Source organism: Pongo pygmaeus, chromosome 11, assembly GCF_028885625.2.
Source record: "Pongo pygmaeus isolate AG05252 chromosome 11, NHGRI_mPonPyg2-v2.0_pri, whole genome shotgun sequence".
Taxonomy (NCBI): Eukaryota; Metazoa; Chordata; class Mammalia; order Primates; family Hominidae; genus Pongo; species Pongo pygmaeus.
The window spans coordinates 15067975-15095495 of record NC_072384.2 but is presented as its reverse complement, the minus strand read 5'-3'; the positions used below and the strand labels follow the sequence as shown (position 1 = coordinate 15095495).

At 42.8% G+C, this 27521-nt stretch overlaps 1 long non-coding RNA gene across 1 annotated transcript in view; it reads right to left on the bottom strand.

The window, feature by feature from the left end:
* Positions 1–1086: 1086 nt before the first annotated feature.
* LOC129031733 (uncharacterized) overlaps positions 1087–27521 on the bottom strand; it is a 61442-nt gene continuing 35007 nt past the window's right edge. Inside the window, exon 4 of the long non-coding RNA XR_008501105.2 lies at positions 1087–1281. This is a non-coding gene — a long non-coding RNA (uncharacterized LOC129031733). The remainder of the gene's footprint in view (positions 1282–27521) is intronic.

The window sequence follows — 27521 nt, the reverse complement described above, 5'->3', positions numbered from 1 at the left end:
TAGCATCCTTCAGACCAGCTGGCATCAGTAGTTTCAATGATATATAGGACCTGCAAGGATATCTCAGAGGGAAAACCTAACATTTCATAATGTTAAAGTGGTTATCTCTAGAGCGGTTAAGGGGAGCTCTAATCTTGTAACAGGATCCATGCAATTCTGAGGCAACAGACACCAAACAGCTATGAGGAAGCAGGTCAGAGAAGAGGCTGACCCAGTGATCAATGCTGAGCATGGAGCAAACTGTGTTTAATTTTGTTTCTGCCCCTCCCTTTTTTCTTGATTAATTTTATAAATGTTACAGGGACTGTTTCACATATACAAAATTGCTGCTTTGCATATATGCATTTTTCTGAGGAGATGGTTGACCACATTTATCAGATTTTTCAAAGAGGTCAGTGATATAAAACCACTAGGATTCGCTGCCTTATGTTGTCTTATTTAACCATGTGAGTTAGGCATTATTGAAGCTCAGTGATCTAGATTTACCAAGCCAGTGCATTCATCCATTGGTGCACCACACATTTATTGGACATGCTGTCTGCTCCCAGCAGCCTCCAGGCTCTGGAGTGCTCTAGAGAGCAAGGCAGCCCAGCCCTCGCTGTGGCAGGCCGGTGTGGGAAATACAGCACGCATCTGAGGAGCATGCCAATAGTGTGGCAGCATCAGGACGACCTGTTATCTGGCCTTGTGCCCAGTGGAAAGGCCCTTTTAGAGAGGAGGGCACAGCAGGACTGGAAGGGTGCTGCCCACAGAAAGGGTCCCATGTGAACACCCAGCAGCAGGGGGCAGGCCCAGGGCTGCCAGAAGGAGGCTCTGGAGCTCCAGGAAAGGGCAGAGGAGCTGGGGAGGCAGCAGAGCTGAGCCACGAAGTCTCTGTGGAGAGACCCTTAGAGAGAACATAAACATGAGCACCTCCAACCCAAGCCCAGCGCCACCATCACTCCAATAGTTCACTCAGCAAACCACCTGTGAGCCCTCAGGCCCTGGGAGCGGCCAGAGGAAGCCATCTCCAGGTGACCCTCTGTCACCTGGCACTGGGCACCTTCCACCCTGGGAACCACCAGAGCCCGAGCCAGCCTGCCAGGGGCTGCCCCAAAGTGCCCCATCAGCACAGTCTCCCAGGCCCGACACAGGCAGGCACAGGCACGGCACTCACCGCATAATGGGCACCTTTGATCTCCACTCTCCTGATCACGCAGAGCCAACAGCAGCAGCCTCACGGTACAGCGGCCAGCTCAATGTCAGGGCGGCACTTGGCTGCTTTGATGTCTCAGTGCCTGCCTGTTTGAAATGGAAGGTTGTCACATTAAGAAGATTATGCAGAATCCATTTGTCACCACCCTTTTCCCACTGTGATGAAGTCTACCCACCACCTGCCATTAAAGTCATAGCTGGAACAGACGAAGGTAATGGAAACAAGTTAAGGTGCCAGAGGCACTTGTGGTTACCAGAAATTTTATGAGGGGAGCAAGGTTCAGATTCTTAAAATGTTAATACAGTTGTCTCCTAGTGTCCACAAGGGATTGATCCCAGGACCCACGGATAGCAAAATCTGCAGATGCTCAAGTCCCTGGAATACAATGGCATAGTGTTTGTATATAACCTACACACCTCCTCCCGTATGCCTCAAATCATCTCTAGATTACTTGTAATACCTGAAACAATGTAAATGCTATGGAAATAATTGTTTTACTGTATTGTTTAGAGAATAATGATAAAAAACTCTGCACATGTTCATCACAGATGCAAATTATTTTCCAAATATTTTCAATCCCACAGTTAATTGAATTTTATGGATGCAGAACTCACAGATTTGGAGGCCCAACTGTACAGCAGCCTTCAAAACCCTGCCACAACCCAGGAATTCTGGCATTAATGTGCCAAGGCTTCCAGGTGAAACTGTCTAGTGACATTGATGAAAGTCAAATTTACGAAACATCCCCAGCCAAGCATGGTGCCTCATGCCTGTAATCCTAGCACTTTGGGAGGCCGAGGTGGGTGGATCAACTGAGGTCAGGAGTTTGAGACCAGCCTGGTCAACATGGCGAAACCTCATCTCTACTAAAAATACAAAATTAGCCGGGCGTGGTGGTATGCACCTATAATTTCAGCTACTTGGGAGCCTGAGGCAGGAGAATCACTTGAACCTGGGGGACGGAGGTCGCAGTGAGCCAAGATCGCGCCACTTCACTCCAGCCTGGGCAAAAGAGCAAAATTCTGTCCCAAAAAAAATAAAAAAGCCATCCCCAAACAGCCAGGAAGCCATGCAGACTGCAATGTGTGAGGCATGGGCTTGAACACTGTTCTCTGCATTCAGTCTGTGTGTTTTGTTGGCTTGGTCAGAGTATGAGAAGAATATTCCGCTTTGTGCATATACACAGTTCAAAAAGAAAGGAGTCTTCCAGTAGCCTTTCAGCTAACTGGATATTCTGTTTAGGTTTTACACCAAAATTTGACAAGTGGTACTTCCTTAAAGGTTGGTTGCAATTGTGGAAGCTGAAACCATACCAGTAGAATTGTCATACTCGGATACGTTAAAATTCATTGGTTTGTCTCACTTTGAATGGCTCTTTTGACCATGCGTGATTTTGTAACATTATGCATGGGCCATTTGGAAAACATTGGATCCCTGAGTTGAGCAGACCTTCCAAACACACATCTGTGAAAAAATGACGGTAAAAAAGGTAAATAATGTGTTAGTATTATCATGAAAATAGTTTTGACCTCACAGCCCCCCTGAATGTGTCTGGGATCCCAGGTGTTCCCAGACCAGCTTTGAGAACTACTGCCCTCCAGAATTCCTTGCACATGCACACTAGCAGGTACTGGAACATTCACAGCAGCTGTGTCATAATTGCAAACACGTGGCAACGGCCCACATGCTCCTCAGGACCAGAACAGAAAAATCAGTCATGGCAAATGCCCACCATCAAACACAACCCAAGGTAAAACGAAGCAGACTCCTACAGCCACATCCGTCATCCAAGATGGATCTGCAGCACGCAACCAGGAGCAAAGCAGTGAGCTACAGGATGAGGGAAGGTGGTCTCAGCCCCACACCGTCCAAACAAGGGGGAAAGTGAGCAGCAGATGACAGGGATGCACATGCTGGGAAAAATAAGGCTATTTCTCTTTCTTTGTAGAGATGGGGTCGCACTATATTGCCCAGGCTGGTCTTGAACTCCAGGGCTCAAGCAATCCTACCTCAGCCTCTGAAAATGCTGGGATTACAGGAGTGAGCCAGCACACCTAACCAGGCTATTATTAACACAAAATTCTAGACCATAGGCACCGCTGCCAAAGAGGGAGGAATGGCAAGTGTTAGTAAAGTCTTGTCTCTTAACCTGGGGTGGGTACTCTAGGGCCTGTGTTATTATTCTTGAAATGGCACAAATTTTACACTCTTGTATATAATGGGGACATTTCACAATAACAACTGCTGAGGATGAGAATAAAAAATAATAAAAATGAGAATGGCTAGTCTGGTGAGGCCTGCTGTTTCTGAGCCATGTCACTTTGCAAACTGTCATCATGAAAGCTGTCTCCTTCACTCACTGAAACACATAGAATCATGCTGTTTGAGAGTTACTTGAATCTTTCACAAAACTGAAGGTTTTTTTCGCTGACCAGTGAGCACTCTTCAAAGCTAAGGGAGGAGCTGCCTCTCTGGGGAATCCTGCCCTGGCCACACTCTGGTCACCTCAGTCACAGCCTCTCACACCAAGACACGTGGGCACCTGAGTCCACTGCCTCACCTGTGAGCTCCCAAGGGCAAGAACCGTGGGTCACCATGGTGAATGTGGGGCCGGGCAGCCCGAGGGGGCAGAGCTGCAGTCCCTCTCCCCCCCGTGTGTGCTCCGTGCAGGTTGAGGTGATGAACACACCTGCACTGCCTGTCCAGGGCACTCCCCTCCTTGCCAAGGGTGACCACCCACCACCGCCATGAGTGTCAACCTGGGTGTGCCACACTAATTCCACCCACTTCTGCCCACTGGGGAGGCCTATGGCAAGTCAAGGAGTTTTGTAATAACTACAGCTACTGTATTCACGAGAAGCAAACCATAAGCACATGCGGTGCTGTGGAATCAGGAGGACCAGAGAGAGAGACCTTTGGGTGTATACAAGAGAATATCTTTATTCAGTACACTCAGACCCAGTGGACTTAACATCCAAAGACTGGTCCCAGAACAAAGACAGCAGTTTTATACACACTTCAAAAAGGGGGTGGGTTAGCTTGAAGCAGGCTTACAGTTACAGTGGCATGAAAGCAAGGATACAGAGGCAGAACAATTAATCAAATTGTGACAGGTTCATAACTCAGGATTACACATGACCATTGCCAAGCAACCCAGATGTCTGTTATCTAGGTTTTGCTCTAAACAGCCTTACACTGGTTTATCTCATAACCTTCACTATGGTGGCCAGACAGCTGTAGTTCAGGCCTGCTCAGGCTTCTCATGACCTTCGTTGTACTTCTTAGATACAACAGAATACTTGAAGTTACTAGTTGCAGAGAATAAGAATCTATAAACTCATAACATAAAACAAAGGAAAATTTGTTTTTCTTCTCCCTATATTGAGGGAGTCCTGGGAGAGTCTCCAGAGCACATTCCTTTGTGTCCTGGCTTCTTAGACAGTATTATCAAGACTTTCCCTGGGTCTGGGCTGTGACCATTGCTGCCTCTGGGATAAGTCAGCCTAATACAGGAAAGCTTATTTCTTTCTCTTTTTAATTTTATTTTTCTTTATTTCTTTAATTTCCCACCTCACAGACACCTTTTCACCCATCAAGGTGTCTCCGATGGCTTGCAGAGTGCCCAGACACAACCTACTGCTCAGGATACTTATTCAACCTTGACATGTCAGGCACTGTGCTGGTGAGAACTGTCCAGTGGGCAGTGTGCCACAGTGCCTGATGCCAGTGCTGAGCTGTGCCACATCCCCTTTCTAAGAGCCGAGCACCCTGCAGGGGCATGTCTGAACATTGGGCTCCCCTCAAGGTCTCCCTGAGGAAAGGCCTGTTGGGTGGCCTCTATCCACCTCATCCCCAACTCCTGTGCTGTGAGCTGCTGGGCGCTCCCCAGCCTTGTCTTCACCTGCACCGGGCCTCTCACCTTCTCACTTGGGCCCACCCCTTCCCCTCATGCTCAGCTCGGCCTGGCTGCTTTCAGTGCTTAGTTAGCTGAAACCTCCTCCAGGCAGCCCTCCCTGTGCACCACCCTCCCTGTGCTTCCATCTACCTTGGCACATTACATATACCCTTTTCTGTCCCCTCTGTGCAGGGAGCTCCCTAGAGGCAGGAACAAGGCCCTCTGTGTCCCCAGGGCTAAGCACAGGTCTGGCTGGGTAGGTGTGACATCATTTTTGAATGAAATAAGGAATGCAGCGACTCTTATCTCCTCTGGGGCTTCCCAGGCTGAATCATGGCATGAGGACACTGGATTGCTCAATTCCCAGAGTGCTGGGGAGCCCAATGGCAGGTCCAGGAGAGGACCCTGAGGAAGCCAAGCTATCCCCATTCCCTGCCACCTTGCAGAAGTTATGCAGGCTCTGGATAGTAGAGGCCACAAACCTAAAACTTGAGCTCAGACCCTCCCACAGAGGCCGGAGAGGCCTGAGGGAACTGCCCAAACCCAGCTTGCTCCCTCTGAGCACAGCCAAGCCTGTGCAGGGAGGAAAATGGCCTCACCCCAGGTGCTCACTGCACACCTGTGCTGTGTCAGGGGACACTGGGGCAGGGACCAGCCCCAGGGTGGCAGGCAAAAGACACACCAAGCGACCTCACGAGTCCTTCCAGGGTCATGGCCAGAGTGCACAGATTGCACTGCACCATGTTAATTTAATGACTCTGTGAACTTTTTCTCTTTTCCTTCTTCATAGTGTTTCCCCACATGACTCAGAACATTAGCAGGGAGTTTCAGATGGAGAGACTCAGATGGCTAGTTTTATGTGTGACTTGGCTGAACCATGGTGCTCACATACGTGACCAAACATTATTCTAGGTGTTGTTAGGAGTGTTTGGAAGGAGATTAATATTTAAATCAGCAGAATCTGAGGAAAGCAGATTGGCCTCCCTAGCATGGGTGGGCCTTGTCCCATGCTCTAAGGCCTGAACGGAACAGACTGACCTCCCTCTAACAAGAGGGGGCTCTGCAGCAGCTGCCACCGGCCTCGAGTCGCACCATTGGCTCTTCCTAGCTCTCCAGCCTGCTGGTCCACCCTGCAGCTTTGGACCTGCCAGCCTCCATAATTGCATGAGCCAACTCCTCATTCATTTATGCCATAGTGTTCCATTATTGGAACGTTAAGCATGTGGGAGTCATTTCTATCCTACTGCTCAAGGTCATTGCCAAGGCCTGATTGCAAAAATTCAAAAAATCGCAACCTCAGGCATAAATGGGTGAAAACAAATCTCTGTATATCTGCACATTCTATTGGAGCTGTTTCTCTGGAGACCCTGACCAGTACAGAGCCCTCATGCTAGGATCTCTGGGCAAGAGGCAGTCTCTCGGCACCCGAATTGGCTCACTTGGTACATGGGGCAAGAATTGCATGGCCTCATGGGGTTTCCTGAGAATTAAATGAGGTTGAGGGTGTAAAGTGGCATGGCTCTTCGGGAGCCTGAAGTAAATGTTAGGGATTGTAGGGAAGCAGGAGAGATGTGTGAGAAGGAAAAACGGGTAGAGGGAAGAGGAAAGGGGAGCAGGAGGGAGGAAAGCAGAGGGAACCCCTCTCAGACCTGAGGAACCACGCTGAGGGGGCCCCACCTCGTGCTTGCAATAGTTGCTCTCACCTCTCAGCATTGGACAATCACCCTCCTTCTCCAAGAAGACCAAAGTGGCCTGGCTTCCCCTTGGGAGGTGAAAAGGGAATTCCTCACTTCTGTGGCTGATGTCAATGAAAGAAAGACCCAGGCCCTGCACGATGTCTTCATGGCTAGCTGTTTTGCCTCCCCAGGTGAGTAGCCAAGGACACCTGACTGTCCCTCCGCAGCACCTCCAGAGGGTGCTGGGAAATGGTTTCGACATGAGCCAAATCCTGCGGCAGCAGGAGTGGTGAGAGGAGCAGGAAGCCAGGCTGACGATGTCAGCCACAGTCAGGCACAGCAGTGTCACCAGTAGGCATGATCAAGTGAGTATACGCCCATCGGAGCCAGCGTCTAGCCTCCTGCCCTGTGCCCTTGCCCTGTGTATGTCTACATCTTTTAATTTCCATTTTAGCATGGTCACTTTGCGTGTCATTAACTATTCACGAAAAACTTGATCAAGATGGCTGCATAATTAATCCTGATAGAGAGGTGGCATAACTAACACGACCATTTCTCTATAGTTGAGTGATTCCATCTTTCACAGTTTTTTGCTATTATAGATAATGCTGCAGTGAAAATCCATGCCCGTAATCTTTATTTCTTTAGGGTAGAGACCCAAACCCAAAGTTTATACTCTTGAGTCCACTAGTATAAAGTTTTTGAAACATACGTCAAGTTTTAAAGAAAAGGTTATTATCAATTTAAACTCTCACAGTTGTGTTTGAGAATATATATATATACAACAGTTCCCTGTTGAAAACGAACTCTGAGAATCCAGAATTGCACTTTTTTTTTTTATACTACCCTCAGCTCATACCTGCAGAATTGCACTCTTGAGACATTTTGGACACAGAGTGTGGCCAAGGGCATTCTTTAAAAGAAGGGTCTTGAGGATGCTAAGATTAGACATTGATTTTAAAAATCCACTTATATAAACAAGTTTATGCCAGGAAAACATCTATTTTCTTAAATTAATACCACTCTTTGGCCAGGCATGGTGGCTCACGCCTGTGATCTCAGCACTTTGGGAGGCCGAGGTGGGCAGATCATGAGGTCAGGAGATCAAGACCATCCTGGCTAACACGGTGAAACCCTGTATCTTCTAAAAATACAAAAAATTAGCCGGGCATGGTGGCAGGTGCCTGTAGTCCCAGCTACTTAGGAGGCTGAGGCAGGAGAATAGCTTGAACCTGGGAGATGGAGGTTGCAGTGAGCCAAAATCGCACCACCGCACTCCAGCCTGGTTGACAGAGCAAGACTCCGTCTCAAGAAAATAAAAAATAAAAATAATAGTACTCTTCTGAAAAACAGAATTTTCTATGATTTCTACAACTGAAGCTAAGGGGCCCTGTGTATGAACACTATGCAGAACTCTCACTCTCTCTCTCTCCTGTTTTTCTTTCTTCTTCATTTCCTCCCTTTATCAAATATGTGTTGTCTAACATTTTCAGGGACACAGGACATGGCTTTTGTTCTCAAAATAGTCATAAGCCAATGTGAACAATATGCAAAAAGTAGTCAAATAGAACATCAAGTTACTGGCTTCTGTCTCAAAAGGGAGTCATTCTAACAGCCTGATTTGCCTTCTCCTTATTGGAACTTCAATTCCCACAAAAGCCAAGTCACAGTATTGGTCAACAACCCAATGGATACCAGATAAACTCTCCACTAGCCAGAGCACAGAGGTGGCCCTGCTAATTGTTATAATAATTTATACATAATATGATTGCCTACTGAGCAAGCCAAGATAATCAATTGAATAAGTTATTAGAAATAGCCACATTCAATAACATGTTTGTTATAAGGCAAGGTAGGTTAGGTTTTCTGAGGGTAGCAGAAAACTCCCAAACAGTGGCTTAAACAAGATAGAGAATTATACAGGATTTATATGAAGAAAACCGCAAACTTGACCAGGTGACATAAAAAGAGATTTGAGTAAACTGATGTTCCTCAACAGTCATGTTTCTCAGTGAGCAGAATAGATATTGAGGAGACACTGAATTTAATACCTAAATCTATCACAATTTCAAACTAAATATTGCTGGGATGTTTTTTGTATTTGAAAATATGAGCTCATCTGGAGAAACTGACAAAAGAAAATAAGACAATGTTGGGAAAATATTTTATGAGGGAGCTATATCTTCTTAGATACTGAAATGCTTTATAAAGCTACAATCAATAAAATGGTGTTACTGCAACAGAAATAGATGGATAGACTGAAAAACTGTTAAGATGACTAAAAGTCCATAAACGTGTGTGCATTATATAAACATATAAACTTATTTGTTATGTACATGTACAGACATATACTTAGCTTATTATAAAGATACTTAGTTTATAGATTGTCCCATAAATGATGGTATTGGGAAAATTGGCTAACCACTGGAATGAATAAAGACAAAGCCATACATCACACGGTGATGTACCCATCACCCATCACCCATCACGGCATGTACCCAAATGAATTCTAGATGGAATTAAGGTTTATGTATAAAAAATGAAAACATGAGCATGGGAAGAGATTACATAGGTGAATATTTGACTTAATCTGTGGCAGGGTGAGTTTTTCTAGCACAGCGTCAAAGTTATAAAAACATGGTATGATTTAAGTACGTAAAAATTAACAGAAAATTTTATGTTTCAAAAAAGTGGCCAGAGGGAGGAGGAAACAAGAGGGGTGCTGCAGGCTGCAGTCAGGGTCCTGAGCAATGTGTCCGCCAGCATCCTTCATTCCTGGGCCTGCTGTGCTGGTGGAAAGGGCTCCAGACTGCGGTTTGAGAAGCCCCACTCTGGTCCATGAAAAGGCCCATGTAAAAGACCCAGGACAGCCTGGCACCTGAAAGGCCCTGACTGTTGGGGTGGTGTTAAAGATACCGCCTCACAGGTATTGGAGGAACCCAGGCCACAGGGCTGCCATCCATCAGTGTTACTTCAAGTAGTTCTTTGGACACATGAGGATGAAATGACCTGCAACACCAGCGTGAGGCAGGCACACACGTCTGTCCGTCCCTGTGGGCAGCTTGCAGGCTGTGTTAGGAGCGCCTTCAGGGCCGACCTCAGCTGGCCACCGCCGCTCGCCCCTGCGGTGGGTCATCCCAAGCTTTTCTCCCCACACCGTGACAATATTTGGGCTCAATGTTAGAAGGATGAGGACACAGGGAGGACCACAGGCTGTTTAACAAATACAGCAGGACAGCCAGCTAGGAGGAGGAAGTTCTCATGTCCTATAGTGCCATAGGGGATGATAATTAACAATTTGTCATATATTTTCAAGTAGCTGGAAGAGTGGACTTTTAATATTCCCAACAGAAAGAAGTGATACATGTTTTTAGTGATGGATATGTTAACTACCCTGATTTGATCATTACACATTGTACAGATGTATTGAAATATCACACTGTACCCTATAAATACGTACAATTATCATGTGCCAATTAAAAATACAAAAAGAATGAAATTGGCCGGGTGAGGTGGCTCATACCTGTAATCCCAGCACTTCGGGAGGCTGAGGTGGGCGGATCCCCTGAGGGAAGAGGTTCAAGACCAGTCTGGCCAACATGGCAAAACCCTGTCTCTACTAAAAATACAACAATTAGCCAGCCGTGGTGGTGGGCGCCTATAATCCCAGCTACTAGGAAGGCTGAGGCAGGAGAATAGCTTGAACCCGGGAGGCAGAGGTCGCAGTGAGCCGAGATCACACCATTGCACTCCAGCCTGATCAGTAAGAGCGAGACACCATCTCAAAAAAAAAAAAAAAATGAATGAAATCATGTCCTTTGCAGCAACATGGATGCAGCTGGAAGCCATTATCCTAAATGGATTAATGCAGGAACAGAAAACCAAATACTGCATGTTGTCACTTATAAGTGAGTGCTAAACATGAGCACACAAGAACACAGGAGGGGAACAAAAGACACCGCGACCTACACGAGGGTCTGGCCTGGGAGAAGCAAGAGGATCAAAAAACTACCTATCAGGTACTATGTTCACCACCTGCATGAGGAAATCATCTGTACACCAAACCCCCAGAGACATGCAATTTACCCATTTAACGAACACACACAGGTACCCCTGAACCTAAAATAAAAGTGGAAGAAAAAATAGAGTTAACATTATTTAAAAATATATAATAATATTTAAAGCAGAAAAAGGAAAAGATTTGGCCTGTAGAAACGATTTAATTCGAAAATGTCTCTGTATTCTAATCTGGTGGGCTTGGATTTGTGGCTGTCCACTTTTCTGCTGTGCCTGTCACAAAAGCCCTGCACCTCAAGCACGGCCCGGGTCCTCGGAGCCTGGGGTTTGCTCTGGCCTCCTGAACCCCACCGGTGTCGCCAGCAGCCCTGGGCTCAGCCTCCACTGCTGAGCGCTGGGCGCAGTGTGTCTTGGGCCGGACCCTGGCCTGTGCTGTCATGGTAAGTGCGGGAGGTGCGGGAGGGGCGGGAGGGGCGGGAGGGGCGGGAGCGTGGGCAGGCGGGGCCGGCTGCAGGGAGCCTCCACTCTGAAAGCCACCCGCATAGCAGTGAAGTAGGGGGATGAGGAACAGGGCTGAGCTCCATGGCGGTCAGGGACACTCCCCAGGACGGGGCCTGAGAATCAAAGGAGGATTCCCCGCCCACAGCCAGCAGAGGAGCACTCCCCAGGAGCAAACCGCCGGCAAACGTACTCGGGCGCCCCCGGGTTGGGCTCAGGCAGGTAGAGGCAGAGGGTGCGCGGTGCAGGCAGGGCCCTGCTTGGTCAGAGGCCAGGCCACATCCCGCACAGAAGCAGGCGTGGCTCAGCACCTTGAAGCCGAGAGGCTTTGTGATGCGATTTACATTTTCCAAAGGTGACTTTGTCAGGTGCCTGGAAGTGGATTAGGGCAAGCCATGGATTAGGGCAGGCCCTGAGGACAGAGCGCTGAGGGTCTGCTGCCTCCAGGCAGGGAGAAATGAGGAGGCCTCAAACCACAGGCAGAGAGAACAAAGCCTCCCACCCCCATCTGTGTGGCAGATGAAAGAATCTGCCTCCGACTGCAATCAAAAAGCAGCACCGGATAGTTTGTAATAAAACATATTTGTAGGCAATGTGAACTTAAATGAAAAGTAAGGGAATCCTCAGAAACAAAAGCAGTCGCTGAAAATTGAATGGACAGCCTGTGACATGATGCCCTGTGCCCAGGACCAGGAGCAGCAGGGGTGAGGGACGGTGGCCCTCTCGTAGCCCAGAAGATTGGGTTTCTACAAACAGGAATGGACGGGGCAGATTGAAAGGATGGGATAGAGAGGAGTTGAGAACTGCTGCGTGAAGTTAGGACTCTCCAGGGGCCATTGCCTCAGAAAACAAAAGACCAATAACTGGAAAAATATTTACCTGCACGTATCAAATGACAACATGAAATTTTGTTATCTTGGCCTAAACATTTCCTTGACAATTTCTAATCATTTCCCTGCTTTCATGCAGGTTTGAACTTGAAATTTATACTATTTAAGCCAAGAAGTTAACCTTAAACTGTCCCCATAATATTATATTCCTGGAAACAACCACAGAAACAAGGGCTAATTTCTCTGGACAAATACACCATCAACCGAGGCTTTTCAGAATCCCTGTGGCAGGCAGAACTCTAAGATGCCCCCGGGATTCCGGTCCCTGTGTGTGTTCACACCTTCTCCTAGTTAGGCACTCATCTGCATGCTGCGCTGAAGAGACTTTTCAGATGTAACCAATGTCCCTATTCAGCTGAGTTCAGAAAAAGGTTATCCTAGGTAGATCCTCTAATCTGGTGATCCCTTATTAAGGAATAAGGTTCTTCCCGGAAGAAGGGATTTGAAAAGAAAGAGACTCCATGGCCGAGAAATTATCCATTTTTGGTGTTGAAGGAGGAGAGAGCCATTGGCCAGCCACGTGGGCAGCCTGCAGATGCTGGGGGGCCTCCAGCTGGCAGGCAGTGAAGAGGCAGGGACCTCAGCCCTGCAACCAGAACTGAAGAGCAACCTGAATGAGAGTTTCAAAGCATTTTCTTCCCCAGAGCCTGCAGACGCAAACTCAGCCAGCACCCTGATTTCAGCCAGGCGAGACTGAGCAGAGAGCACACACACATTACATCATCATCCCTCTCACCTACAGAGCAGCACACTGATGGACACACTGTTCCAGCCCCTATGTTTGTGGTCATTTGTTATGCACCAATACACATTTTGTTACCTAAAGTGGGGTGTACTGTAACAAATACCTAAAAATGTGGCTGTGCCAGTGGAAGCTGACAGCAGGCAGAGGCATTCTTCTAAGAATGCTGAGGAGCATGGCAAAAAAAGCCTGAAGTGCAGTGGACAGACTATTAGTAGAAATCTGTACTTGGAGGATCCTAGTGGTGAAACCTCAGAAGAAGAGGAGGGACATGTCATTGGAAACTGAAAGAAGGGGAATCTTTACTGTTTATTGGCAGAAACTTAGCAAAATTGTGCCCTGCAGTTAGGCAGAAAGCAGAAGTTAAACATGATGGACTTGAATAAATTGCTAAGGAGATTTCCCAGCAAAGTGTTGAAGCTGTGGCTGAGTTTATTGTTGCTGCCTGTAGTAAAATGTGAGAGGAGGGAGATAACTTGAGAAAAGCACTATTAAACTAAAAGCAACCAGGACTGGATGATTTGGAGAATTGTCAGCCCATCATATAGCTATGGACAATAAAACTAGGAGATTGCTTTCAAAGGCATGGCAGAGAAAAGAAGGCAAGGGTGTGACTGTACAACCTTTTGCTAAAACCTCAGAAGGATCAATGGGTCAGAGAATTCAGTCATACAAAGGGCTCTTTCAAGAGATAGCACATGTGCCTCACAGGTCTTCTCAACCAAACCAGAGGGCCACAGCCCTGTAGCATCTGGCCCTCAGCTGCATCAGCAAGAGCCAAATATAGCAAAGGGATTATCTCAAAAAGATCTGTGCTGCAGTAAACATACAAGTGCTGATATTTCTTTGACACACTGATTTCATTTCCTTTGGTTTATATTCCCAAGAGTGGAATTGCTGGATCATACGGTAATTCTATTTTTATTTTTTGAGGAATCTCCATACTGCTTTCCACAGTGGCTGTACCAATTTACATTCCCACCAATAGTGTACAAGGGTTCCCATTTCTCTACATCCCTTGACTTGTTTTCTTATGTCTTTCTGATAACAGCCATTCTAACTGGAATGAGGTGGTATCTCATTATGGTTTTGATTTGCATTTCCCTGATGAACGTTGAGCATTTTTTCCTAGACCTGTTGGCCATGACATGTCTTTTCATTAAAGGTAGCAGCATTTGCAGCTTCCTAGACATGTCTTCCAAGATATGGAATCAACCTGAGTGTCAACAAACAAATGGATAAAGAAAATGTAGTATACATACACAATGGAGTACTAATCAGCCATGCAAAAGGATGGAATCCTGTCATTTGCAACAACCTGGATGAACCCAGAGGACATCATCTTAAGTGATATAAGCCAAACACAGAAACACAAATAAATACCACATGATTTCACTCATGTGGAATCTTAAAAAAAAAAAAAAAGTTGTCATCACAGAAGCAGAGGTACAACACTGGTTACCAGAGACTGGGGATAAGGAGGGTAGAAGGGAGGATGAGGAGAGTTTATTCAATGGGTACAAAGTTACAATTACATAGGAGGAATAAGTTCTATTGCACTGTGGAGTGATGAGGATTGACAGTACAGTACTGTGTATTATAAAATAACTAGAAGAAAGAATTTTGAATGTTCTCACTACAGAGAAATGATAAATGCATGAGGTGATAGATATGCTAAATACCCTAATTTGATCATTATACAATATATGTTTATCAAAACATCAGATTGTACCCCATAAATATGTACAATTGCAATAAAATAGCGTCCACTAAAAGGAGATCTGCGGGCATGGCTTTTGCTTAATGGTCTGAATCCCAGTGCAATTCATGCAAACCCCACAAGGTTCTTGACTAAAATTGGGAAGAAATACTGCCAGCTTGGACAAAAAGGAACAGAGAGACTCTAAAATTAAAAAGACAGTCAGACCCTTAGGATTCCAGCAGCAGGAAGCGGGTTGATGAAACTTCAGCTGCAAATGCTCCTACCTTTAATGAAAAGGAAGAATGACTCAGAGCTCAGAGAACAGAACCAACAAGAGCCCAGAGGGTGAGCAAGATAACTGAGGAGCAAGGAAGGATAATTCCCCGGCATGGAAACCTAATCAAGGATCTCTGGCTGGAAGTCATCCAGCTAGATTTCAAAACTGCTTTGGAGCAGTGACTCCTTTCTGTTTCACCTTCCATTTTCCTCCTTTTTAAACTGGAACATCTATAACTGTCACTCTATGTCTGTCCCACCATCATATACTAGGAGTGTTGGGGAGATCACCTCTCTCTTGGATGGAGAGGAAATGTGTGTCAAAAAGTTATACCCAGGAGCCTCATCCAAATCTGGGCCTGATTTACCTGATGAGATTTTAAACTTGGAATGATGTCTGAATGGGATTAGATGCTAGGGAATGTTTGGAAGGGCTATAAATTATTGGGGTCCAGGCCAGGCACAGTGGCTCATGCCTGTAATCCTAGCACTTAGGGAGGCCAAGGCAGGTGGTTCACTTGAGGTCAGGAGTTCAAGACTAGCCTGGCCAATGTGGCAAAACTCCATCTCTACTAAAAATACAAAAATTAGCCAGACATGGGAGCGCACATCTGTAATTCCAGCTACTCAGGAGGCTGAGGCAAGATAATTGCTTCAACCTGGGAGGCGGAGGTTGCAGTGAGCCAAGATTATGCTACTGCACTCCAGCCTGGGTGACAGAGTGAGACTGTCTCAAAAAAAAATTACTGATGTCCAGAGGTGAAATGTGGTAGGCAGAATTCAAAGATGGCCCTCAAGATTCACATCCCCTGATGTACACACCTTGTATGAGTCCCTCCCTATGAGTGAGAACAGAACCTGTGAGTATTATGGAATATCACCCCATGATTATGTGACATTATATGGCAAATTGGGTTTTGTCAATGTAACTAAGAAGTCTAATCAGTTGACTTTGAGTCAGTCAAAAGAAGGATTTTCCTGTGGGCCTAATCTAATAACAAGAGCACAATACAGCTGGTTCAGAGGCAGAGAAAATCAGAGATTCTAAATAGCAGAGACATTTCTGCTGTCCTTGAAAGAGAAACTCCCATGTTGTGGAGGGGGCAATAGGGCAGGGAAAGGCAGGCAACTTCTAGGGGCTGAGAGAAGTCCATGTCAACAACAGTAAATCACGGGGCTGACAGAACTACAGCTACAAGGACTGGATTCTGCCAACAGCCTGGACAAGGACTCTGACTTCAGATGAGATAGCAGCCTCAGCTGACACCATAATTTCAGCCATGTGAGACCTTAAACAAAGAACTCAGCCATGCTGTACTGGACACCTGACCAATGGAAAATACAAGAAAATAAGATAGGTTTGTGGTAATCTGTTAAGCAACAATAGAAAATGAATATAATTCACAAAAATAAGCTTGAAGAAAGACGTGGTTCAAACCAAAATTACAAAACATAGAGGAGGAGAAAATGCTGCATGCGTGAGAATAAGTACACGCAAGAAAAGTGAAGTTTCAACCCCAGGAACATCAAATAAATAAACTATTGAACCCAGAAGAAAAGGATGAATTGTAAGGAAAACAATTAGTGAACAAAGAAACTGGTAAGTATGTGCATGTAAATAAAACTACGTTAGCAGAATACTACTTCCAACAGGCACAGAACTTGCCCACTCACGTGAGCCAAACAAAAATAAATAAGATAACGTGAAACAATGGTTTGCAAGACGTTGATATCAGGCAACGAAGAACAGTGACCATGGCGAGACAGAAAACTAATAGAGTCCTCGGTTGCCAAAGCTTACTTCCTTGACAGAGTTCTAGGCCTTGGCTCAGAGACAGGCAGCTGAGGCAGAGCCCAGCAGACTCTGCTCATTTAGGAGACAGAGCTGAGAGTCCCAGGAGGTAGCCAGAGTTCAGAAGTTAGACATGACATTAAAATAGCTATTAAAACTGTATTCTACATGTCAGTTAAGAAGAGGCATGAAGACATAAAAAAGAATGAAATAGAGCTCACTGAGATGAAAACTATAATGTGCAAGATGAAAAATACAACAGAGAAGCAAATGCTGCTGAGCTTGGAGACATACCAAAAAGAACGATCCAAAATGAAACATGAAAAGGAAATTAAGAAAAAGGAAATAGGCTGGGCGCGGTGGCTCATGCCTATAATCCCAGCACTTTGGGAGGCCGAGGCAGGTGGATCACAAGGTCAGGAGTTCGAGACCAGCCTGGCCAACAGGGTGAAACCCCGTCTCTACTAAAAATACGAAAAGTAGCCAGGCATGGTGGGACGCACCTGTATTCCCACCTACTGGGGAGGCTGAGGCAGGAAAATTGCTTGAACCTGGGAGGCAGAGGTTGCAGTGAGCTGAGATCGCACCACTGCACTCCAGCCTGGGCAACAGAGCGAACCTTCATCTCAACAAAAAAAAAAAAGAAAAAGGAAATAAAGAAAATAATTGGCATCAATGGGACGATTTAAAGCAATGTAACATGCATTATTGGAATCACTGACAAAGAGGAGACTGTGGAAGGGACAGAAAAATATATTTAAATATTTAAATAAATAGTGGCAGAAAACTTTGCAAATTTGATGAAAACTACAATGACAAAAACTATAAAACTACAAATCCAGGAAGCTGAATGAAAAACAAGCACAAGAAATAGGAATAAAACTGCACCAAGGCACATCATAACTAAATTGCTTAACACAGGGATGAAGGCTGGCTGATGTGTGGAGAAGCTGGATCTTTTCCACACCAGTGTGGTGGAAATATTAAATAGTATTGTCACTCTCAAAAATAATTCAGCAGTTTATTTTTCAATTAAATATATATTCACTTTCCATGTGGCTCAGCGATTGCACTCTTGGGCATTTATCCCAGGGAAATAAAAATTTATGTTCACAAAATAACCTGTACACAAATATTCATCGTAGCTTTATTTGGAATAGCCAAAAACCAGAAACAATGCAAATTTTCTTCAAAGAATGAATAGTTAAACAAACGATGGGGTATACACACCACAAAATAGTACTCAGAAATAAAAAGAAACAAACTACTGATACATGTGACAGCTTGGATGATGCTCAGTAGAATCATACTGACTAAAAAAAATTGTGAAAAGGTCACATACTGTATGACTGGTTTATTAATCATATCAATTTATTATCTCCCAGTGGTCACTGTTCTTCGTTGCCTGGTATCAATGTCTTACAAACCATTGTTTCACCTTATTTTGCTTATTTTTTGTTGAATGGGCAGTTAGTTTACAACATTCTTTTGTTTTTTTGTTTTTGTTTTTGTTTGTTTTGTTTTGTTTTGTTTTGTTTTGTTTTGAGACAGGGTCTTGCTCTTTCGCCCAGGCTGGAGTGCAGTGGTGCAATCTCGGCTCACTGCAACCTCCACCTCCTGGGTTCAAGTGATTCTCATGCCTCAGCCTCCCAAAGTGCTGGTATTACAGGCATGAGCCAATGCACCCGGTCACAACATTTTGAAATGATAAAATTATGGTGATAAAGAACAGATCAGTGGCTGCCAAGGGTTAGGGAGAAGGGTAGGAGGGAAGTGGGGGTAGCTATGAAAGGGTGGCACTAGGGATCAAAACGAAGCTAGAGTGGCTGTGTTACCATCAGACAAAGTGGATTTCAGAATGTGAATAATACCAGAAATAAAGAAGCTTATTACATAATGATGAAGGGGTCAGTTCATGAAGAGAGTATAATCTGGTAGCGTTTTGCCTCCAGCTTTGTTCTTTTTCGTCCAGATTGCTTTGGCTCTTCAGAGGCTCTTATGGTTCCATACAAATTTTAGGATTAATTATTAAAAAATTAATATTTTCAAACAAAGTGCCAAGAACACACAATGGGGAAAAGAACAGTCTCTTCAATAAATTGTATAATTGTATATTCACAAACAGAAGAATGAAAATGGACCCTTAGCCAGGCGCGGTGGCTCACTCCCATAATCCCAGCACTTTGGGACGCCGAGGCGAGTGGATCACCTGAGGTCAGGAGTTCGAGACCAGCCTGACCAACATGGAGAAACCCTGCCTCTACTAAAAATACAAAATTAGCCTGGCATGATGGCGCATGCCTGTAATCCCAGCTGCTCAGGAGGCTGAGGCAGGAGAATTGCTTGAACCCGGGAGGTGGAGGTTGCAGTGAGCAGAGATCGTGCCATTCCACTCCAGCCTGGGCAACAAAAGCAAAACTCTGTCTCAAAAAAAAAAAAAAGAAAGAAAATTGGGAAAATAGACTCTTATCTCACTCCTTATACAAGAATCAACTCAAAATAAAGACTTGATTTTAAGAGCTGAAATGATAAAACTAAATGCCAATACACCTAATAACAAAATTTCAAAATACATCATGCCAAAACTGATAGAATTCCAAGGAGAGATAGACAATCCGCCATTGTAGTCAGAGATTTTAATGCCCCACTCTTAATAATTGATAGAACACAGAGACAGAAAATCAGTAAGGTATTTGAAAGATTTTCACAGTCAACCAACCTGATCTAAAAGATGTTTATAGAGCACTTAACACAATGAGAGCTGAATGCAGTTTTTTAGTGTACACAGAACACTTACTAAGATAAAAAACATATTCTGGACTATTAAACAAGTATACAAAAAGCAGGACTGATAAGCAAATTCAGTGGAGTTGCAGGATACAATAGCAACTTGCAGAAATCAATAGCATTTCTCTACACTAACAACAAACGCCTGTAATCCCAGCACTTTGGGAGGCCAAGGCGGGTGGATCACGAGGTCAGGAGATTGAGACCATCCTGGCTAACACGGCGAAACCTCGTCTCTACTAAAAATACAAAAAAAAAAAAAAAGCCAGGAGTGTTGGCAGGCGCCTGTAGTCCCAGCTACTCAGGAGGCTGAGGCAGGAGAACCCAGGAGGCAGAACTTGCAGTGAGCCAAGATCGCGCCACTGCACTTCAGCCTGGGTGACACAGCGAGACTCCATCTCAAAAAAAAAAAATTCACAATCATCAAAAAATAAAATGAAATACTTAGGAGTAAATTTCAACAAAGAACTGAAAAAATCTGTATGCTGAAAACTGTAAAACATTGATGAAAAAATTAAGATGATACAAATAAATAGAAAGATATCTCATGTTCATGGATTGGAAGAATTCATATTGTTAAAATGTTCATGCTACCCAAAATAATCCACAGATTTAATGCAACCTCTATCAAAATTCCAATGTCACTCTTCACAGAATAGAAAAATTAGTCCTAAAATTTGTATGGAGCCACAAGAAACTCTGAAGAGCCAAAGCAATCTGGACCAAAAAGAACAAAGCTGGAGGCAAAACACTACCAGATTTCAAAATCTATTACAAAGCAAAAGTAATCGAAACTGCATAGTACTAACATAAAAACAGGCACATCAACCAATGAAATAGAATGAAGAGCCCAGAAATAAACCTGTACATCAACAGCCAATTGATCTTACCAAATTGCCAAGAACACACAATGGGAAAAGAACAGTCTCTTCAATAAATGGTGTAATTGTATATTCAAAACAGAAGAATGAAAATGGACTCTCGTCTCACTCCTTATACAGGAATCATCTCAAAATAAATTAAAGACTTAAATGTGAGACCCAAAGCTACAAAACTACTAGAAGAAAGCATAGGGGGAAAGCTCCATGACATTGGTTTGGACAGAAATTTCTGCATAATTCCAAAAGCATAGTAAACAAAAGCAAAAATAGACAAATAAGATTACATTAAACTAAAAAACATCTGCACAGCAAGGAAAACAATTCATAGAGTGAAGACACAGCCGACAGACTGGGAGAAGATATTTGCAAATCATACAGCAGATAAGGGGTTAATATCCAAAATATACAAGGAACTCAAAGTAGTCAACAAGCAAATGAATAATTATATTTAAAAATGGGCAAAGGCAAAAAGAACAAAACTGGAGGAATCACATTACCTGACTTCAAATTATACTATGAGCTATAGTAACCAAAACAGCATGGTACTGGTATAAAAACAGACACATAGACCAATGTAACAGAATAGAGAACCCAGAAATAAGTTCATACACACGCAGTAAACTCATTTTTGACAAAGGTGCCAAGAATATACACTGCGGAAAAGATGGTCTCTTCAATAAATGGTGCTGGGAAACCTGGATATCCATACACAAAAGAATGAAACTAGACCCCTGTCTCTCGCCATACACAAAAATCAAATGAAAATGGATTAAAAAGAATTTAAATTGGCTGGGTGGGGTCTCATGCCTGTAATCCCAGCCAGCACTTTGGGAGGCCAAGGTGGGCAGATCACTTGAGGTCAAAAGTTCGAGACCAGCCTGGCCAACATGTTGAAAGCATGTCTCTACTAAAAATACAAAAATTAGCTGCGCGTGGTGGTGTGCACCTGTAATTCCAGCTACTCGGGAGGTTGAGGGAAAAGAATGGCTTGAATCCAGTAGGCAGATATTGCAATGAGCCAAGATGGTGCCACTGCTCTCCAACCTGGGTAACACAGAGTGAGACTCTGTCTCAAAAAAAAAAAAAAAAGAATTAAATCTAAGACATTAAACTATAAAACTGACACAAGATAATATTGAGGAAACTCTCCAGGACTTTGGTCTGGGCAAAATTTTCTTGAGCAATACTTCATAAGTACAAGCAGGCAATCAAAGCAAAAATGGACAAATGGGATTATATCAAGTCAAAAAGCCTCTGCACAGCAAAGGAAACAACAAAGTGAAGAGAAAACTGCAAAATGGAAGAAAATACTTGCAAACTACCCATCTAACAAGGGATTAATAACGAGAATACCTAAGGAGCTCAAACAAGTCTACAGAAAAAAAATCTAGTAATCCAATCAAAAAATGGGCAAAAGATTTGAATAGACATTTCTCAAAAGAAGACAAACAGTGGCAGACAGGCATATGAAAGGGGCTCAACATCACTGATTATCGGAGAACTACAAATCAAAACTACAATGAGATATCATGTCACCCCAGTTAAAATGGCTTTTATCCAAGAGACAGGAAATAGCAAATGCTGGTGAGGATAGGGAGAAAAGGGAAGCCTCGTATACTGCTGGTGGGAATGTAAATTGGTACAACCACCAAGAAGAAGAGTTTGGAAGTTCCTCAAAAAAATAAAAATAGAGCTATCATATAATCTAGCAATCCCACTGCTGGGTACATACCCAAAAAAAGGAAATCAGGGTATCAAAGGGATATCTGCACTCCCAGGTTTGTTGCAGCTCTGTTCACAGTAGCTAAGATTTGGAAGCAACCTAAGTGTCCATCGACAGATGAATGGATAAAGAAAATGTGATATATACACACTGTGGAGTACTATTCAGCCATAAGGGTAGTGCAGGTATGGGTGGGAGGTGTTGGTGGGAGGTGAGGATGACTAATGGGTACAAAAAAAAATAGAAGAACAAATAAGACCTAACACTTGATAGCACAACAGGGGGACTATAGTCAATAATAGTTTAATTGTAATTTTTGAAATAACTAAAAGAGTATAATTGGATTTTTGTAACACAAAGAATAAGTGCTTGAGGGGATGGATACCCCACTCTCCATGATGTGATTATTTCACATTGTAGGCCTGTATTAAAACATCTCATGCAACTCATAAATATATACACCTACTATGTAGCTACAGAAATTAAAAATTAATTTTTTTTAATTTAAAGACAAAAAAGTAGCAAAGGAATTGAATAGACATTTCCCAAAAGAAGACATACAAATGGTCATCAGATATATTAAAAATGTTGGCCGGGCATGGTGGCTCATACCTGTAATCCCAGCACTTTGGGAGGCCAAGGCAGGCAGATCACCTGAGGTCAGGAGTTCAAGACCAGGCTGGCCAACATGGTGAAACCCCATCTCTACTAAAAATATAAAAATTATCTGGGCATGGTGGGATGCACCTATAGTCCCAGCTACTGGGGAGGCTGAGGCAGGAGAATCGCTTGAACCCGGGAGGTGGAGGTTGCAGTAATCCGAGATCACACCCTTGCACTCCAGCCTGGGCAACAGAGAGAGACTCCATCTCAAAAAACAAACAAACAAAAAAATGCTTATCTCTAGCCATCAGAGAAATACAAAGGAAAACCACAATGAGATATCACCTCACACTGTTAGAATGGCTATTAAAAAAAAATGAAAGATAACATGTGTTGGCAAGGATATGGAGAAAACGTATGAATTGTACATTGTTGGTGGCATTATAAATTAGTATAGACATTTTGAAAAACAGTATGGAGGTCCCTCAAAAACCTGAAAGTAAAATTGCTATGTGATCCAGCAATTACACTATTGGGTACACACCCAAAGAAATTGAACTCAGTATGCCGAACAGATATCTGCACTCCATGTTCATTGCAGCACTAGTCACAATAGCCCAGCTATGGAAACAACCTCAGTGTCCATCAACGAATGAATGGATTTTTTTAATATGGTAAATATTCACAATGGAATGCTATTCAGTATTCAGCCTAAAAAAAAAAAAACAAAAAAAACAAAACAAAAAAAAAACAGAATTCTATCATTTGGGACAACATGCATGAACCTGGAGATTATGTTAAGTGAAATAAGCCAGGCACAGAGAGCCAAATGCCATATAATCTCATGTTTATGTGGAATATAAAAATGTCAAACACACAGAAATAGAGAGTAGAATGGTGGTTACCAGAGGCTGGAGGTCTGTGGGGCAGTGGACAGGGAAAGAGAAGACATTAGTCAACAGGTACAAAGTTACAGTCAAATAGGAGAAATACATTCTGGTGTTCCATTGCACAGTAGAGTGACTATAGTTAATAATAATGTATTTCCAAATAGCTAGAAGACAGATTTTTAAATATTCTCACCACAGAGAAATGATAAATATTTGAAGTGAAGTACATGCTAATTGGCCTGATTCGATGGTCCCACATCATACACATAATGGGAAACATGACATTGTACCCCCAAAATATACAACTACTGTTTGTTTAAAATTATACTCTTTTAATTAAAATAAAAGTTTTCAAGTGATTTATGTTCTCTCTCCATAATAAATCAATATACAAAAATCAAATTCATTTGTACCTATAAGCAACAAACAATTGTAAATTCATATTTTAAAATATCATTTATAATAGCATCAAAAATCATGAAACACTTAGGGATAAACCCACAAGGGTCAGCAAGCTATTTGCTTATTGGCCAGATCTAGCCTGCAGCAACTATGAAATAAGTGAGTTTGCATATTTAAAGGATTGGGGAAAAGGTGTTTAATAAAATAAATTTTTAAAAAATGCTGAGACTATATATGTCCCACAAAGCCTAAAGTATTTATTTTCTGGCTCCTTGTAGAAAAGTTTTATCAACCTCTGCATTAAACAAATGTGTTCCAGATATTAAACCAAAAGAATGACTCATAAATTTAAAAATTGATAATTTGGACCTCATCAAAATAAAATCTGCTCATTGAAAGATTGTTAAGAGAATGAAAAGACACACCACAGATTATAAGAAAATATTTGTAAATCATATATCTGATATAAGATTTGTTTCTGGAATATATAGGGAACTCTCAAAACTCAGTAATAAGAAGTCACAACTCAATTAGCAAAATATTAATTAAACGAATAAACATTTACTCAATTTTTTAAAGAAACAAAACTCAACAAGGACTGGAATCAATGTCATGGAGAACATCTGTGCAAACACTAAGGTAAGCATCATGCAATGACCACAGCCACTGAGCTTTCTCATTTCACGTGGGGAGCAGGAGATATCAGCATTCTAATGGGAGTCTTAACAAATAGGTCAGATAACAATGGGAAATCAGGTGTGTGCAAGCTGTCTAAATAAAGATAAACTGTCCTTGTATGAAGACTCCACAAACTATCAGAATTAATAAGAGAATGTAGCAAGACTTTTGATACAAAGTCTACAAAAATCAATAGCATTCCTATACACTACCAATAATCCATTAAAAATGTAAAAATAAAAAGATCCTATTTATGAAAAGAAATTTTAAATAAGAAACTAGGAATAAATCTAACAAAGTATGGGCTCTCCGTGGAGAAAATTACAAAATCTACTTGATGGGTGATAGAACAACTAAGAAAATGGAGATGTATGCCTGGTTCATGAACTGTATACCTCAATATTGTAAAAATGTCTGGGCCATCGGCGGTGGCTCACGCCTGTAATACCAGCACTTTGGGATGCTGAGGCAGGCAGAGCACCTGAGGTCAGGAGTTCAAGACCAGCCTGGTCAACATGGTGAAACCCGTCTCTACTAAAAATACAAAAATTAGCCAGGCGTGGTGGCGGATGCCTGTAATCCCAGCTATTCAGGAGGCTGAGGCAGGAGAATCGCTTGAACTTGGGAGGCGGAGGTTGCAGTGAGCCAATATCTCACCATTGCACTTCAGCCTGGGCAACAGAGTGAGACTCCATCTAGAAAAAAAAAAAAGATGTCTGTTCTGCCCCAAACTCAGTACAATTCCCATCTAAATCCTACTAAGGTGATTCTGAATTTAAGGTAATATATTGGTCATGAGATAAGCAAATGAAAAGGGGGGAGGGGACAAATTAAAAAGCCCAGAAACATCTTTCAAAACTTGTTAAATGACAGAGAAAACATTTCAAATAAATGAGGAAGAATATTTTCAATAGGTGATACTGTGACAATTGTTTAACTTTATTCCTCCAATAAATAGAATAATCTACCTAATTTACACTCAACAAAGATTAAAAGTGGAGTTAATGTGAATAACAAACCCCTAAAATTGTATTTTAAAATACACAGAATACCTTTACAACCTTAGAGTAAGAAAGAATATCTTAAACAAGGGCTAAATCATATACTATTTAAAGGAGAAAATTGTTAATTTTGACCATATTAATATTAAAATCTCTGCGCAAAATAAAACCATAAACCAAACAGTAGCACTAGTCACACAGAGATTTGCAGTGCACATCACAAAGGATTCGTTTCTATAATATGAAAATTCTTCCAAATCAATTTTTAAAAGACACAAAACAATAAAAATGGATGAAGAATATGAACAGACATTTCCAGAAGGGAAAAAACCCAAATGGCCAGTAAATATTTGATAAGATGCTCAGCGTCACGAAACATTCAGAAATCCAATTTCAAAAACCTATATTTGCAGGCTTTTTTTTACTACTAAAGTGCATTATTTGGATGCAATATTTGATTATGCAAAAATATATTCTGGGCGGGATGCAGTAGCTCACACCTGTAATCCCAGCACTTTAGGAGGCCGAGGCAGGTGAATCACTTCAGCCCAGGAGCTCAACACCAGCCTGGGCAACATGGCAAAACCCCATCTCTACCAAAAATACAAAAAATTAGCCAGGAATGGTGGTGCACGCCTGTACACCTAGCTATTCAGGAGGCTGAGGTGGGAGGATGACTTGAGCCCAGGAGGCAGAGGTTAGAATGAGCCCAGATTGTGCCCTTGAACTCCAGCCTGGGCAACAGGAGTGAGACCCCATTTAAAAAAGAAAGAGAGAGAGAGAGATTCTGTATATTGCTATTTTTGCCACTTGTATATATGTATGTGTCATTGTCTATTTTTATGAAAAACGTTATTGAAGGATAACATACATATTCAACAGAGTGCACAAATCATCAGTGTACAAGATGACTTTTCACAAAGTGAACACCTCATAGAGCAGAACAAGATATTAGCATCCCCCCAGAAACCCTCTCTAGCACACAAGGAGAACAATTACCCTGACTTCTAACACCACAGATTTGCTTAGCCAGCTCTTAACTTCATATCAATGGGATTAGACAATACATAATCTCTTTTGCCTGCTTTTTTTCAACATTTTGTGAGATTAGTGTTGCATAAATCACATGCTCAAGATTCAGTCTCACTTCCAAATAGAATTTTGTCACATAGGCAAACTACAATGTATTTATTCATTTTACTATTGATGGATATGGGTTGCGTTCAATTTTTGAATGTTGCTTTGACATTCTTTTTTTATATATACTTTAAGTTCTAGGGTTCATGTGCACAACGTGCAGATTTGTTACATAGGTATACATGTGCCATGTTGGTTGACTGCACCCATCAACTCATCATTTACATTAGGTATTTCTCTTAATGCTATCCCTCCCCCAGCCCCCACCCCCCGACAGGCCCCGGTGTGTGATGTTCCCTGCCTTGTGTCCATGTGTTCTCATTGTTCAATTCCCACCTATGAGTGAGAACATGCGGTGTTTGGTTTTCTCTCCTTGTGATAGTTTGCTAAGAATGATGGTTTCCAGCTTCATCCATGTCCCTGCAAAGCACATTAACTCATCCTTTTTTATGGCTGCATAATATTCCTTGGTGTATATGTGCCACATTTTCTTAATCCAGTCTATGACTGATGGACATTTGGGTTGGTTCCAAGTCTTTGCTATTGTGAATAGTGCCACAATAAATAGGCATGTGCATGTGTCTTTATAGTAGCATGATTTATAATCCTTTGGGTATATACCCAGTAACAGAATCACTGGGTCAAAAGGTATTTCTAGTTCTAGATCCTTGAGGAATTGCCACACTGTGTTCCACAATGGTTGAACTAATTTACACTCCCACCAACAGTGTAAAAG